Here is a 15,447-nt window from a genome sequence, read left to right as displayed (position 1 = left end):
TTGTGGGTCACAGTCAGGGCTATGTAGATCTCCAACCAGAATGGATGTAATAAATAAAACTAACGTTTTACATTAATAGTCAGTTTTATGCATTATTTCCAGGCATCTGGTGATCTGGGCCACTCACAACAGGTGCATGCCATCCTTCTCAAGGCTCCTTGAAACTACCTTTTTACAGCTCTGCCATTTTGTTAAGCTCCTGCTGAGTCCAGCAGTTTCCTATCCCATATATCAGTGTAGGAAATATATATCTTTGTTCAGTTATTTAATTGGATATAATCTAACCCAAAGACCTGCTTGCGATTCAGTTGTTTCGCTGGTAACATGGGGACAGAGCCTGCACTGACAGCTGTGGCAGTTTGACCCAGAAAGAGAGCCTGCAAACCCTTACTCCCACGTCCCATCCCACTGTCTTCAGTGAAGTTTCTCTTGTGCATAAAAGGTTTTCAGGAGCAGCCTCTGCTCTGACCTTAGATAAAAAGACTCAGGTCTCAAGAAGCAGATAAGCCAGAAGGCACCTCTGTTCAGCGGCATCAGCACCTTGCTTAGAGCAATTTGAAGCATGTACTTGGAAATTTCACTGCTACAAGTTTTCTGATGAGATCATTTGAACTTGGCATTCTCTCATTCAACCTCCCTCCTCCCTCATTCTCTGAATTCCATTGTGAGCAACTGGTGGAAAGTATAAAATCATCTGAAACAGCAACTTGTCTCAGAAAGAGATGGAACCAGGACATCCACCAAAAGCGTGCCTCTCAATGGCACTTGACAGGTAACAAGGACCTCAGGAAATCCACAGCAGATCAACAGGAGGGATAGCTCAGTGGTTTGAGCATTGGTCCGCTAAACCCAGGGTTGTGAGCGTAATCCTTGAGGGAGCCATTGGAGGGGGTGGGGGAGGGAATCTGTCTGGGGATTGGCCCTGCTATGATCAGGGGCCTGGACTAGATGACCTCCTGAGGTCCCTTCCAACCCTGATATTCTATGATTTCTATGATCCCCTTGGCTTCTGTGGGAGAATTTCCCCCAGTCCTTTGGCATAACACAGGGGTCAGCAACCTACAGCACATATTGCAAAGGTCCCACTCAGCACTCTTCACCGTTCTGGGGTTCCCGCTGCTGGCCCCTTGCCAGCTGGGGTCCCACTCAGCACTCGCTGCCGGCCTGGGGGAAGGAACCCCAGGCTGGCAGCAGGCTGAGGCCAGGGCTGGCAGGAGCCAGCAGCCAAACCCTAGAGCAGCGGCGGGCTGAGTAGCTCAGCCCGCTGCTGCTCGGGGGTTCCCACTGCTGGCCCCTTGCCAGCTGGGGTCCTGCCGCCGGCCCCTCTCAATGCCCACTACCAGCCTGGGGGAAGGAACCCCAGGCTGGCAGCAGGCTGTGACCCCAGTGGCAGGAGCTGGTGGCCGAAACACCAGAGTGGTGGAGGGCTGAGCCGCTCAGCCCACTGCCGCTCTGGATTTTCCACCGCTGGCTCCTGCCAGCTGGGGTCTCTGCCTGTTGCCAGCCTGGGAGAAGGAACCCAGGGCAGCAGCGGGTGCCGAGTGGGACTGGCGACGAGACCCCAGCTGGCAAGTGGGAACCCGGCTCGCGTGCCACCTTTGGCACGTGTGCCATAGGTTGCTGACCCCTGTTCTAGAGACAGTAATACAGAAAAGGATCCTGACACTTCAGATGGACTCAAGAGGCTGTCTGAGGTCACAGAATGAGGAAGAGGGCTTTCCTTGCCTCTGCTGAAGAAGCACCTTAGCTAGCTTCTAAGACTAATTTAAGCAGCAGGAGGTGATATTATTAAATCAGTTGTTTTGAGGAAAAGGTACCTCCAGGGCTGCCCAGAGGGGGGAACAAGTGGGGCAATTTGCCCCAGGCCCCACAGGGGCTACGCAAGCCCAGGCCCAGCAGCGGTCCGGGTCTTCGGCGGCAGGGGTCCTTCAGTGCTGCCGAAGATGTGAAGCAACTGAAGGGCCCCCCTGCTGCCGAAATACCCCGCGAGCCCTGGCCAGGTGGTGGTCCAGGTCTTCGGCGGCATTTCGGCGGCAGGGGGCCCTTCAGTGCTGCCAAAGATGCGGAGTGACTGAAGGGCCCTCCGCCGCCGAAATGCCGCCAAAGAAGCGGAATGCCACTGGGTGAGTACAAGTGCCACAGCTCCCCCGATTTGCCTCAGGCCCCCTGAATCCTCTAACCGGCCCTGGGTCCCTCAGGGGTCACCCTAGACTGTTTCAACTAAGACATTGTACTGTGAAGGGGATTAGAACTAAGCCCAGTTTTTCTACCCAGTTTTAAAAAGATACATTTAAAAAACCACAGTCAGTGGCCATATCCAAGTCCCGCCGGGCCAGCTTTTCTGTAACTTCTCTGGAAAGTCGCTGACAAGGGCAGCGCTTCCTTCCTGGCTCTCCAATGAGATCTGACTTTGGGCTGTAAGGGATGTTTAGTATCAGATGAAGTTGAGCAATGTGACTTTAAATGATTGATGCAACACTCAGCTTCTTCCACTGAATTTTCTGGAAAAAACAGATGCTTTTCATCATTTAATTAATGAGTGGGTTTTTACAAAGTTTAAAATATTGAACATTCAGGACCAGATTTGGCTCGTAGTTACTATTGCATAAATCTGGAGTATGGACTTATTCCAGATTTGACTGAAAGCAGCATCTGGCCCACTGCCTAATAACGACTGTGATAAATTATTGCATGTCTGCAAACAAATGTGACTCAGTTACTTAATACCTCATTTTCCCACAAGAGGGCAGCTGCCTGCCAGTTTAAGCTTATTCACTGCCTGAAATCCACAACCTTTCTGACTGATCTGCTACCAAGCGCAGGTCTGAAAATGACACAGCATAGTAACACACTATCCACCCACTATTACCGCTCTGCGGCCAGCACAGTGGCGTTGCTGCCTTGTTATCCTCTATGCAAAATCCCAAAGTGTTCTGGGTTCATAGAAAACTTTATAAAATAGTTCCTTAAAATCAAGGCACGGTTTCTCTACCATGGAATGGCTCTTTCTGCTGACCCAGCCTTCCTATTTCTCGACCATCCACCAAGCATCACGGAGGGTTTGTCACTTATTCTGTGTCATGAGCATGAACTTTACTCAACAAGCTCTTTCCACAGTCCGCTTGGTGGCAGCAGACATTCCAGCTTTGACTCAGACCTTTGTTGGCCTCCCCTTTTCATTCCCTCAGCTATTAGTTCCTACTTCAACCAGTCAAGGCAGTGCAGCATGGTCGAGTTCTGTTATCATAGAACCTTGGGCCTGGTCTACACAGGGAGCGGAGCGGGGGGAAATCGATATAAGATATGCAACTTCAGCTATGAGAATAGCGTCGCTGAAGCTGACGTATCTTAGATTGACTGACTTCCAGTCCTCACGGCACAGGAACAATGGCTATGGCTCTCCCATCGACTCCGCTTCTTGCCCTGATGGAGTTCCACAGTCGATGGCAGAGCATTTGGGAATTGATTTATTGCATCTAGCCAAGATGCGATAAATCAACCACCGATAGCTTAATTGCTACTCGCCGATCTGGCAGGTAGTGTGGACATACCCATAGAATCTCAGGGTTGGAAGGGACCTCAAGAGGTCAGCTAGTCCAACCCCCTGCTCAGAGCAGAACTAATCCCCAGACAGATTTTTGCCCCAGATCCCTAAATGGCCCCCTCAAGGATTGAACTCATGACCCTGGGTTTAGCAGGCCAATGCTCAAAGCACTGAGCTATCCCTCCCTCTGTGTTAGGTGTGATGAACGGAACAATGACCCCTGAGAAGTGACTCCCGGGCCACTAGCACTGGCCATGCAGTTTGCCCCACATCCCCAGTCCCTGTAGTAGCAGCAAGCCATTTATGCCTGATCAAGGCAGAAAATGAATGATATAAGCAAAACTGACAGCAGAGAAACAATGTGGGCTTCGCTTCTTTAACATGTACCAGGTTTTCTATAACCTCGGTATCAGAATTTCACACTTCTGATGTCAAAAACATACAGTGACAACCACAAGGTTGTGTGGGACGAAGGCAAGTGTGTGTCCAAAACCGACTGGCGGGCCTCGGAGCGAGTGGCGTGAAGGCGTTTGGGGTTGAGAGCGGCAATGTTAAAAATGACAAAGCCAGCTGGGTATGTGTGTGAACTGCATCCTTGGGGAAGGTGGGGTTCAGAGTTACACATGGCAAAGTGAGTCTACAGGCAGCAAGGATGGTGTAATTTACATCTTCTTCTGGCCTCTCAGTTTGCTGATGTATAAGAGGGTCTCACTATAAACTGATGTAACACGCTCAGGGACAGAAGGTGTGAATTACTTCATTTTAGCTGCCTTTAACCAGGCGTACCCATGTGTCACTTTCAACCCCCCCACGCATTTGCTCTGATTACAGCCCTGGATCTACATTAAAGGGTTGGTTGGTTTGATGTTTTTCCTTTTTGAAATGAGTTCAGTGTTTTCAACCAAGGTGAGTGGCCTAGAAATAAACCTCAGTGCTTTGAGAGAGCAGAAGAGAGATGGATCACAGAGAACAGAGAATGAAGTTAAATCACTTTGCCCAACCAGTTTAAAAGGGAAGTGATTCTCTGGGGAATCCAAAAAGAGCAGAGGAGGCAGGATCCAAGGTGCTGCTAGAAATGATCTTTCGAGGTTAGTGATACTCAGATCTCAGTGGTTCAAGAGTCAAATTAGCAATCAGCATTACCCCAAAGAGTCACAGTTGTGTTCATCTATTGTTTCATTTACTATAGTACGATTCATACTTAAACACTATGACAGGAAATTAAATAACTAACTACCGGTATTATTTTCACAGCAAAATGACTGACCAAGGATTATTTTATCAACGACAATCGGTTGACATAGTAAACGCATCCTGACTGGTTAATAATTAAATCACAGTTTTTTAATATCATGGGCGGCAAAAAGTCGCAGGAGACACAGAAAAGAGCCTCTTGCAGATCGCGAGCCTCAGTCTGAGTATCACTGTTCTAGGTTTTAGAGCCCAAACCCCTTGATCTGTATAATTTGAAACATGGTACAGAAACCTGCTGAGGCACTGCTATTTCTGCCAGAGGGACAGAGCAAAGATTTCTTGGTGCTAACAGCCCTAGATATTAAACCAATGTCTCTAATCGACTCAGACATTTCCAAAGCTGTAGACTGAAGGCACTGGTTCCTCAAATGAAATCAAGGCCAGTGTTTAAACTTCTGCCTTCCAAGCAAAAATAGAAGCCAGTTGTCCATCAACATCAATGGAAAGTGTAGTCCCATATCAGAGGGCAGAATTCATCATACCTGATTTCTTAGCCACCCTCAGCCTTCCAAGTGCCACTCTCAGACCCTGTTCTGAAGCAATTCTAGCACCAATGCTGCCTTTAGGTTACATTTCCACAAGGGCCCGGCAAAATTTTTCCATCAAGACTTATTTTGTGCCAAAAATTGAGTTTTCAACTGAACTAAAATGTTCATAGAAAGTGACTGATTTCCTCAAAAACATTTGATTTTCTTTTTACTGTCAAATAACTAAAAGTCAAAAAGTAGCTGCCAAAAAAAAAAAAAAATCAGTTTTTTGAGGAAAAGTCAAAATTCTCCATACACGAAAATTGATGAAGATGATTTTTTTTTCCATTTGTTGTCAAAATTTTCTTCAGAGAAAGAAACAATTCCAGCTAGTTCTAATTTTTACTATCCTTTCGTGAGAACTTATGCATGGAAGAAAGACAGAGAAAGGTAACATGATACAAGTGGGCAAATTCATATCCTCACTGCAACTCAGAAAATGCTAGTTAAGGAGCCACTTTTCTGGCTTTTCTAATCCAATCAGTTTTTATAGATCATGGGTATATTTGGGTGGAAAGATAAGTTTGGGGTTAACAATGATATTTTGCTCTCACACCATACTTTTCACCTGTGGATCTCAAAGCATTTTACTTGGGTGATTTAGCATTATTATCCTCATTTTATAAGGGGGGAAACTGAGGCACAGACAGGCAAGCAAGCCAATGACAGAGCCAGGTGTAGAACCCAGATTTCCTGATTCCCAGCCCCTTGGCCTGCCCACTGCATCACTGTGCCTATTAGAGAGCATCCTGGAGGTTAGTGCTGAGAATTCTACCTTTTTATTTTTTTTAATGGGGGTTAGCTAAATCAAAATTCTAGTACCAATATAATTGACATTTCATGTGCTTTCTTGATTTGACTATTATATTGGACCATTGTCCATTATATGCAAATAGCCAAAATGTATGTGATTTCCCACATTCCAAGGTGGGTTTTCTGGAGACTACCCCCTGGTACTTCTTTTTCCCCCCTTTATCCTGAGCGCCATGTGGCGGCCCCTCACTTTCTGATTAAGGAAGGCTAGACACTGCTTCTGCAGGATCCCTCCAGCACAGTCTGGTGGGACCGCAAGACATTTTCTTGCATAATGTCCACTCCTCCTCTGCTGCCATGGTATGGAATGTCTCATGCCAGATCCTGAATCATTAAATGTTTGCAATGCAGATTAAGAAACACTTTTTTAAAAACAGCAGCAATATTTCCAAGGGCTGACCGCAGGCTTCCATGGAACCACAAAAAAGATTAGGAAAGAAGTTTTGAGTGACTTCTCAGGAAAATAACTTTGTCAGAGGCCATCTCTGTTTTCGCTGGCAAGCATGAGTGTTTTCCTTAAATACTGCAGTCAAAATGTGGGGTAAAGAGGAATCCCTGACCAGATAATGAGCAGGGGGGAGGGATAACTCAGTGGTTTGAGCTTTGGCCTGCTAAACTCAGGGTTATAAATTCAATCCTTGAGGGGGCCTTTTAGGCAACTGGGGTAAAAATCTTTCTGGGGATTGGACTAGCTGACCTCCTGAGGTCCCTTCCAATCCTGATATTCTACTTAAATAAATATAGTAGATCCGCCTGCTTAGCAAAAAGAATGCCCAAACTATACCAACCCATACGAAACAACCTTTCTTTAGGAAAATAAAATGCAAAACAAGATTAAAATCAAAGACTTAAACCAAGTTTTTCTGTTTCCTTATTTAAATCATAATAAAAAAAGGGTGATTTAAATCAATCCACCCTCTTGGCCCTATCACTTTGTGACCATAGGTCAGTAAATTAAGAGCTCTGTGACTCAGTTTAACCATTAGAAAAGAAGTCTCTTCTTATTTTTATCTGCATGGTGGTAATTCCTTCCCCCTGGGGCTGTGGAAAGGATTCATTACTTAGTGTTTGTTCAGCGTTTTGAAGATAAAAAGCATTGCATATGTGTTGAAGCTTATAATATCAGGGCATGGCACATGTTGCACGTATAGCCAAAATACCCATTACAAAATTCTTTTATCCCCGTACACGTTTCTGGCCTTCTTACGGATCATGTGAAGCCAGCTCCTTCCCTGGCACAGAGGGCAATCACCTGAAAACACAGCTGCATTGTGCCAATACATGCAGTGCTCTGTGACAGCTAAAAAGGACCTCTTCTCTCCACTCCGTGAAGAGCAGATTGCTTGGTTCCACCAAGCCTTGATCAGGTTTCAACAGTGGAGCTGGAGATGCTTGGGTCTTGTTTGCACTAGCAGTTAAACTTTTCAGCGCCAGTGCAGGGAGAGCATCCACTGTTAGCAATACATCAATTTCCTAAAACAGACAGGACCTTTGTCCAGGGAAGCTGTTTTAGCACCTTGCCAGGAAAAATCCCCATATCTAAGCCCAACCTGCTAAAGGAGTACTACTATGGTATCCTTAGCCAAAGATACCAAGGGCCAAGGTAATGAATTCACGGCGTTGGGACTGTCTGGCAGCGGATTGTATCACTCCGCCCTGTGTATATGAGGAAAGTTCTGAGACAATTTCCCATCAGTAGCAGTGACGTTGATAGCCCTGGACACCCCGTGTCACTTAGAACTGGCCTGGCTAGGTTACGTGAGATGTGTTGACAGCGGTCGCAGACACAGGAGCCTTGTCTGCTTTCCCCAAGACCTGTTCACTGGGAACCAACAGTGGTAATTTTTTTCCTTTTTAAAATTTCCCCTAATGTGAGCTAGGCCATAGAAAGCTCAGTGACCATCTACCAGAGGGGAGGGAATCACAGGGGATCATTCACATGCAAGCTAAGTTTGTACAAGGTTTGTACAAGGACTAAACAAAAATAATTCCTGTTGGGGGAAGAGTGATCAACTGTGCAAACGAATACCCTATTTACACAAGTTTCTAATGCATACATTGCAGGTAGGATCTCAACACAAATAATAATCCCTAATGTCCTTATAGGTGTTAAAAGGTCCAAACTTGGGGCAAAACATGCATCTTGTAAAATAGTAAGAAACTTGGGAAATGCAGTACAGGGCCAGCTTCATGAAGGGTGGGGCCCGATTTGAATACCCAGCGGCGGTCTGGGGCTTCAGTAGCACTTCAGCAGCGGGAGGTCCACTCCGGATCTTCCATGGCACTGAAGGACCCCACGCCACTGACATGCTGCTGAAGCCTCGGAGCAGACCCCCCTGCCGCCGAAATGCTGCCAAAGCCCTGAAGCAGACCCCCCACCCTGCCACTGACGTGCTGCCGAAGCCCCGGAGCAGACCCCCCTGCCGCTGAAATGCTGCCAAAGCCGCGAAGCAGACCCCCCCGCTGCCGAAATACTGCCAAAGCCCCGGAGCAAACCCTGTCTGCCGCCGAAATGCTGCCGAAGACCCGGAGCGGACCCCCCTGGTGCCAAAATGCCACCGAAGACCCGGAGCAGAGCCCCCTGCTGCTGAAATGCCACCGAAGCAGATCCCCCCCCGCCGCCGGGTGAGTGAAAAAAAATGGAAAAGAAGCCTAAGGCGTGGGGCCCTCTTAGGTGTGGGTGCAGGACCCTCTTAGGCTCGGGGCCCAATTCCAGGGAATAGAGGGAATCGGCTTAAAGATCTAGTATACTTGGACTGCAGCAAAACATTTGACATGGTAGCATATAGGAAATGTAGCTAAATGAGAGAAGACGGGGATTAGTAAAGGAACGGCAAGGTGGTCAAGAAACCAGCTAAACGGGAGAAGACACTGGGTTGTGCTGAAAGGTGAATTCCCAGCTGGAAGGGAGGTTACTAGTGGAGTTCCTCATGGGCTAGTCTTGGGACCAATCTTATTCAGTACTTTTATTAATGACCTTGGCACAAAAAGTAGGAATGTGCTCGTGAAATTTGCTGATGATGCAGAGGAGGAGCGGAATATTACACAAGAAGATCTGGATGAGCTTGAAGACTGGTGTGACAGAAATAGAATACAATTCAACAGTTCAAAGGGTAAGGTCATGGTCTAACCAGAAGAATTTCCACTATATGCTACGGGCTCATCAGTTGGGAGTGAGAGGGAGAGAGATCAACTTGCATGCATGCGTTGACCACAGGATGACTATGAGCCATCAATGTGACGTGGCTATGAAACAGCCTAGGTTTGCATTTGAGGTTATCAGACAAGGCATTTCTAGCAGAGATAGGGACTTATTAGTGCCACTATACTGGGTACTGGTAGGACCTCATATGGAAACCTGTATAATTCTGGCCACCTATGTTCAAGAAAGAGGAGTTCAAGCTGGAACAAGTGCAGAGAAGAGCTACTAGGATGAACAAGGAAATGGACAGCATCTCTTATGAGAGAAGACTGGAAGAGCTTGATGGGTTAGCTTAGCACAGTGAAGCCCGAGAGTGGATCTCATTGCCCTCTAGAACTACATCAGATGGTAAACACCAGGGACAGTGAAGCTATTTAAGCTAAAGGACAATGTTGGCACAAGAACAAATGGGGATAAACTGGCCATGAAAAAATTCAAGCTGGAAAGTAGAAGGTTTCTAATCATCAGAGGACTAAGTCTGGTAACAGCTGCCCAACAGAAGTTGTGGGGGAGAGCAACTTCATTAGTTTTAAGAGCAAGCTTGTCATAAACAGATTGTTAAGGGTTAATGTCTCTTTTACCTGTAAAGGGTTAACAAACAACACCTGACCAGAGGACCAATCAGGAAACAAGATTCTTTCAAATCTCAAGAGAGGGAAGCCTTTGTTTGTAGTTTGAGGTTTTTGCTTTGTGCTCTCTAGGGTCTGAGAGAGACCAGACATTACTACAGGCTCTCTAAGTTTCTGTTCAAATAGTAAGTAAAAACAGGTGGTTTAGGCTTTTTAATTGTTTTACTCTATTTACAATTGTGGATCTGGCTGGTTAACTTTTATATGGGTAGTTGCTGGGAATATTTTGATTTGTATTGGTACTGGGGGGAAAGTTTCTTTCTGGTGTCTGTAAGCTATAGGACCCTGTAATATTTACATCTTGAAGTTACAAAAATAATTCTTTACTTTTTCCTTTCTTTTATTAAAAGATTTCTTTTTAGAGAACCTGATTGATTTTTTTCTTGTTTCCCTTGTTTTATCCCAGGGGATTGGGATAACTCACCAGAACTGGTGGGCGGGAGACGGGGGGGGAGATAGAATTTCTCTCTGTTTTCCTTGAATCTGTTTGCCTCTTTGTGGAAGGGAAGGGACATGCTTCTCTGTATTGTGATTTAAAGAGGTTGGATCAGTATCTCTCAGGATAGCCCAGGGAGGGAAAGTCTGGGAGGGGGAAAGAAGGGGGAATGGTTTATTTCTCCTTGTTTTAAGAACCCAAGGGGTTTGGGTTCTTGGGGTCCCCAGGGAAGGTTGGGGAGATCAGAGTGCCCCAAAACATTATATTTTTGGGTGGTGGCAGTGCTATCAGATCTAAGGTTGTAATTAAGCTTCGAGGAATTCATGCAGGTATCCAAATTTTGAACGCTAAGGGTCAGATTTGGGAATTATACCTTTAGCTGAACAAATTGATGACTAGGATTGTATGATAGGGCGGCTTGTGATAGTGGTTGACAAGGCTTGGGAGCCCTGAGGGTCCCTTCTGGTTCATGTCAGATGTCCCTAAGATCTCATGCTTCAGGGCTGCAGTCGGTCACTTCTAGGTTCACCTGGGAGTCTCTCAATCAATTCCCTGCCCTTGCAGGGGTCTCAGGCATTGGTGCACTCCCATTCTCTGCTTAACATATAATAGTTCAGTCTCCTGTGGGCTGAAATACTTTGGTCTATTTCATTGTTGGGTTTAATGCACAGGGGCTGGGTGGTGTTGAAGGCCTGTGATATACAGGAGGTTGGATTGGATGATCTGGTCATCCCTTGTGGTTTATGACTTGGCAAGGTAGGATAGGAAGATTTAATTACAGCATAGCAGAAGGCAGATGATCTAGAGAGCTTGGTCAAGTCACACCATTGCTCTGTGCCTCAGTTTCCCCATCTGTAATGGGGACACTGGTAATGACACTGACCTCCTTTACAAGGCATTTTGAAACCAACAGATGAAAATAACTGTATAAGGACTAGTTATGATCACAGAAAGGGAAAATGGCCCTTTGCCAGTTACTCTTTCTGGAGATACATTGGTCCTTCTCTCTTTCCCCCTTCCCAGCCTCACCAAGCCTGCTGATGAGGAGGATTTCCCCATTTGTTATATTGTCCTTAAGACTTCATAAACAGGTCACATAATGAGTGTGGGAACCATCAAATGCAGATTCTGTTCTGAGATGGGTTTTATCCAGTCCTGACTCATTGTTATTAATATCACTAATAACTGATTATTTCAGAGTAGAGATGGTCTCACTCAATAAAGACGCTTTGTCAGCTAAAAACTCAAGGTAAAGATTTGACTTAGCTGGCCCCATTGCTCATATTTAGCTCTCGAAATGAAGCGAATGGGGTGGGGAGGAAGGGGAAATCAAAGATGTCAACTAAACTCTGTAAACCTTAAAACCATCGCCTTCCTGCAAAGCAGCTTGCCGGAGGCCTACCCTTCAGACACTCCTGTTACTCTAGAACCTCTGTTCAGGGGACCCCTAAAAAGAAAGCGAAGGTGGCAAAAACATTCCAGGGAACCACTCCACCTCTCACCCAGCTTGGATCATTCATTCTTCATGGACCCTATGATCTTAATAATAATTAATATATGGAGATATACCTATCTCATAGAACAGGAAGGGACCCCGAAAGGTCAGCAAGTCCAGCCCACTGCCTTCACTAGCAGAACCAAGTATTGACTTTGCCCCAGATTCCTCAGTGGCCCCCGCAAGGATTGAACTACAACTCTGGCTTTAGCAGCCCAATCCTCAAACCACTGAGATATCCCTCCCTTGCAGGTGTTGAGTGTTGATTAGTCAGCTGGAGAAGATTCACTTTGTAAGTTTTACCCCCTGTTTCTTATGTCATAAAGTACAACCTCTGCATGAGAACTTTCACTTCTGCCCCACTCCCCCTCTTCTCTCCTGTTAATATCTAGACACATTTAAGAGTGCAGTGTAATATAATTGGTATGCATTTTCAACACTGCACGTGGGTTGGCTTCATCAGGGAAACCTCTTGTGAGCTTCAAAAGTCAAATTCAATTGCTTCCCTCATCTGTGAAATGTACAGAATGAAAACATGGTAACCTCAAACTCATTTTAATCTTCAGTATCTCTCCCCCCTTTCATCTTTTGACTGTGTTTCCTTCCCCCATTGTCATCTCTGAACCTCAGAGGGGAGGCAAATTGAACTCAGCATCTTTGGTCAAGTGTTCCAATTCCAGTGGGCATGTTAACATCAGTAGCAATCATCACCCAAGCTTGGGTATCACAACTGTTCCTGAAGGCGCGAAGAGAGAGGAGGAGGATGAAATGGCACATTTCCCCATCCAAAGGACCAGCCACTCCAAATGAAAAAGCTTCAGTTTTATCTCAGTGACATACAAGACTTACCAACTCTGAAAGAGAAAATATATTAAGTTATATAACTGCCAGCCTTCTTCAGCTGCAGCCTAGGGCTAAACATAACTAACAACAATTTGCAAAGTCTTGTGTGGGCAGAATATGCCATTGTGTTAGTCATGTCACAGCATGACTAAAAGTTCAAGTATAAACATGCCACCCCCATGTTTAGGGTCAGAAGCTGGGAGGAGTATGGACAGTGGCTCTTCCTTATCCCCAGATGTGGTTGTGAGCAGGATGGAGGTGGAGGTGTTTTTTCCCCTCAGAGCAGACTAGCAGTGAGCACACAGAGACTTGACTCAGCTAGTGGACCACTGCGCTTAGGCCCAATCCTGCTCACATGGTAGCCAAAGAAAGTTTTATCACTTCAGTGGGAGCAGGATGAGGCCCCAACAGAGCAACAGAACCCACAAGCCCCTAATAAATTTGAGACTATCTTGAATATTAAAAGTTGCCCTGAATTCAGTGATTCCCCTGAGCAGTAAGTTCGATGGATCTCAAAGATCAGTGCTGTTTACAAGGGAGCTAGATCCTATTTTAAATTGCAAGATAATAAAGACCAATGAAACAAAATGAAGGAAAAAAATCAAAATGCACCAGTATAAAATGGGGAATAACAGGTTAGGCAGCAGTACTGCAGAAAAGGATCTGGGGGTTACAGTGGGTCACAGATTGAATCTAAGCCAACAGTATAATGGTACTGGGAAAAGGCAAAGGTCATTCTGGGATGTGTCGTCATATGTAAGACATGGGAGGTAACTGTCTCACTCTGATCAGCAGTGGTGAGGCCGCAGCTGGAGTAATGCATCCAATTTTGGGCACAACCCTATAAGAAAGGTATGAACAAGTTGAAGAGTCCAGAGGAGAGCAACAAAAATGATAAATGGCGTAGGAAAACCTGCCCTAGAATGAAAGGTTGAAGGAACTGGGCATGTTTAATCTAAAGAAGAGAAGGCTGAGGGAGGACATAACAGTCTTCAAATATATTAGAGGTTGTCATACAGAGGACAGTGACCAACTGTTCTCCATGTCCAGCAAGAGCAGGATAAGCAGTAATGGGTTTAATCTGCAGCAAGGGAGATTTAGGTTGGTATGACACAGAGATTCACTACTCTTTGTTCAGCAACTTTTGTCAGAACTGACATAGTCACTAACACACTGTAGTTGCAATATGTACCCACAAGGTGGCATGCAATACATCACTGAAAAACTAATAATTCACTGATTATTAATATTCTTGTGTGGTGTCTGTAGATACAAAGAGTTATAGCTATGTGCTAGAAATATGGTCTTAAAATGTGCTTGGGGAGAAATGCCTTAGCACAGTAAGCCTTAGACAAAGGGATGTGTATTTGCTTGTCTTGGTCATCAGGCGAAGACAAAGATGATTCCATCTATAAAAAAAGGTAAACAAAACCCTCAGACTAGAGCATGAGGCAGATATCTCTGTCTTTATAATTAAGAGGCTCCGTACCCCAAATGATAAACAATGAATGCTACTACAGAATCATATCCAGTAAGATCTTTTATGACAGCCTGTAGCCTGCTGGAGATTAATATAATGGTGCAATGTATGCATTAACGCTACATGAGGAGTTATGGATACTCACTGATGTTATGCTTCAAAGTCTGTGACCAAACACAGGGAGAAACAGATTTTCTCCCAGACAGGAGGAAAGGCAGCTGTATACCTCTCTCCAATGTAAATTAAGCATTATGGAATCAAAACAATGGAAGCCTCATTTAGATACCAATCAGCAGGGAGATGAGGGGTACAACAGGAGACGTTCCTGCTTCTTGAAACAGGATCAATGAATTCTGAGAAGACAGCCTGGCATCTGCATCCCCCCACCGCCCCCCAGGCAGAAGAGGCGGGGCTGACTTTTCAAAGAAGAAATTTCAGAGGTTTACTGAACTTCAAAAAGAAAGGGAGAGACCCCCATAGTTATCCATCACTTGGAGGATTCAAGTAGCCAGAGCTCTTGAAATCACAGAAAGTTGGGTCCTTCAACCAGGGAGGCTGAATTTAGGCAAAGATTGTAACTTGCTAAAATTAAGTTTTAATCTTAGAAGCGTATTTTTGCTTTTGTTTTCTTTGTAACTCCTCCTGTCTTTACTCCTAAGATTCGGAATCACTTAAACTTTCTGTTTAATAAATTTGTTCTACTTTTACTGTAACCAATTCAGGGCTGTGACTGAAATAAGAGCGTGTTTGTCAAGCTCCAGTTCAATTAACGAGCTGCGGTGTCTTGTCTCTTTAAAGGAGTTATGAACGTAATAACCTCCGTAAGCGTTCGGTGAGAGGGCTGAGCACTGTAGGGAGATGGCTCTGGGGAACTCGGGAGCCAGGCTTCAGTGTTTATTACCTGCAAGACAAGGATTGGACTGATGAAGTCCCAAAAAGTTTGCTGGCAAGACACACAAGCTGATGTGTCAGGGAGCTGTCACACAGTTTAACAGTAGCAAAACTCTCCCTCACTGAACCTGAGAGGGGTAGGTGGTGACTCAGCTCTGGGAACCCTAGCAGCCTGTCAGACAGCAGCTGCTCTGAAGGAAATTCAGGACGAGAGGCTGTGGGGTGACTCCGCAAACAGTAACTGGGTGGTGGAAGCCAGGGTGGGACCTGCAGGCTTGCCGGTATCAGGGCTATGAGTCACAGCAGCGGAGCATTTAAGGCACCCAGAGTCAC

At 45.6% G+C, this 15,447-nt stretch overlaps 1 protein-coding gene across 4 annotated transcripts in view; it reads right to left on the bottom strand.

The window, feature by feature from the left end:
• LOC116821902 (tumor necrosis factor receptor superfamily member 8) overlaps positions 1 to 15,447 on the bottom strand; it is a 75,983-nt gene that overhangs the window by 22,504 nt on the left and 38,032 nt on the right. The gene's annotated exons all lie outside the window — the stretch shown is intronic.

This window comes from Chelonoidis abingdonii, chromosome 23 (genome assembly GCF_003597395.2).
Source record: "Chelonoidis abingdonii isolate Lonesome George chromosome 23, CheloAbing_2.0, whole genome shotgun sequence".
NCBI classification, from domain to species: domain Eukaryota; kingdom Metazoa; phylum Chordata; order Testudines; family Testudinidae; genus Chelonoidis; species Chelonoidis abingdonii.
Note: the sequence above shows the minus strand (reverse complement) of the source record. Positions and strands in the feature narration are given on the sequence as shown.